Here is a 1,572-nt window from a genome sequence, read left to right as displayed (position 1 = left end):
TGACGTGATGGCTCGTCCCATGACACATTCTGTCCTTAGTGTTTACAGAATGAATATTGTTGTTTCATGGAACTCAATTTAACTCACATCTGTCTGCATGCACTACAGTGTGAGATGTTGTTATCAGTCACAAGTTGTGATTGTTATTTTGGTTCTATTGTCACTAATCAGTTCACGACTATTGTTACCAATCAGTTCATTTGATTAATAATCAGCTCTCCTGTTATTAATAATCTGTTCATACTGTTCAGCCATAACCGGTTGGTTCATGGCTCTTTTCAGCATATTTTCCCTCCCCGTTGAATTTTTTTCCGGGGCGTTCATGCATTCAGAACGCATAGTTACACAACATGCGTCTGTGCATGGCACACATAATTACGCAATGCGTAATTACGCACATGGAGAGCTGAGTGACAAGACGTTTTTTGGGCAAGCTTCCGCTTCATAAGGTGTTCGAATGGACCCAGTGAGGCGAGGACAACATCTGCTTCGCCCTTAACCCACCAGCGACAGCCTTAAAGGGCGAAGCTTATACGAAATAGAACGTTGGTTACGTACTGTAACCCCAGATTCTATGAGTATAGGCGTAGCCCTTTAAGCGTCGGGCCTCACTGGCTCCTAAATGGCTGAAGAAAATGCTATTTTGGGAGCCGATTTCCCGCTCTTAACGTAATTTATACGGAATGGGTGGGGCCCACACAGCAGGTGGGCGTGGACTAAATTTTTACAGTGCAATGCTACGCATAACGGGATAAACCCCACTAAGCGACTGCCTTAAAGGGCTACGCTTATACTCATAGAATCTGGGGTTACAGTACGTAACCAACATTTTTCTAGAACCTTGGCTAAAATGCAGAGTTTGTTTTTGGTCTGTGGGAGAAAACCCACGCAAGCACAAGAAGAACATGTAAACTCCACACAGAAAGACCCCAGGTCCAACTGGGGATTGAACCCAGGATCTTCTAACTGTGAGGCACCAGTGCTAATCACTGATCCATCGTGCTGCCACGCTGTTGAATGTATCCCATGAACCCAGATAAACTGGAGCCAAAAGGATTATATGTGAAAAACAGATTGTCCTAATCCTCAGTTATTCACAGAATACACATTTATCCACATCCATTTTAAACCTGTGTCTCAGAAAATCATTGCTTAGATAAATTTTGTTTATAAGTTTTAATTGCATTTCTTTTATTTTGGAGGGGAGTGGAAAAGATAAATATTTAGATCTAATTTTAATTTGTTTCTGGTTGGAGTCTCTGAGGATATATTCCCTTTTAAGAACACCAGTAGCACAGTAATAGGATAAGCAGCTACTTGTTATTACATTTGACGTCACAAACATTGACATCTTCAATACAGAGTGTCCGTGAGAGAGGGGACACCGTGGACTTACTGAATCCTGTGTCACCATGGACTGAAGCTGACAAGGAAAGGTCCTGATAATTACTTTCTATTTTGTGCAACATATCTGAAACTGATCACAGAACTCAGAATGTTGTAATATGTTTAAATCTGCATCCATAAAGTGAACAACAGCCCACACACCTTTACGAAACCACTCCTCAATAA

The sequence above is a fragment of the Nematolebias whitei genome, chromosome 20 (genome assembly GCF_014905685.2).
Source record: "Nematolebias whitei isolate Nwh7 chromosome 20, NemWhi1, whole genome shotgun sequence".
NCBI lineage: Eukaryota > Metazoa > Chordata > Actinopteri > Cyprinodontiformes > Rivulidae > Nematolebias > Nematolebias whitei.
Note: the sequence above shows the minus strand (reverse complement) of the source record.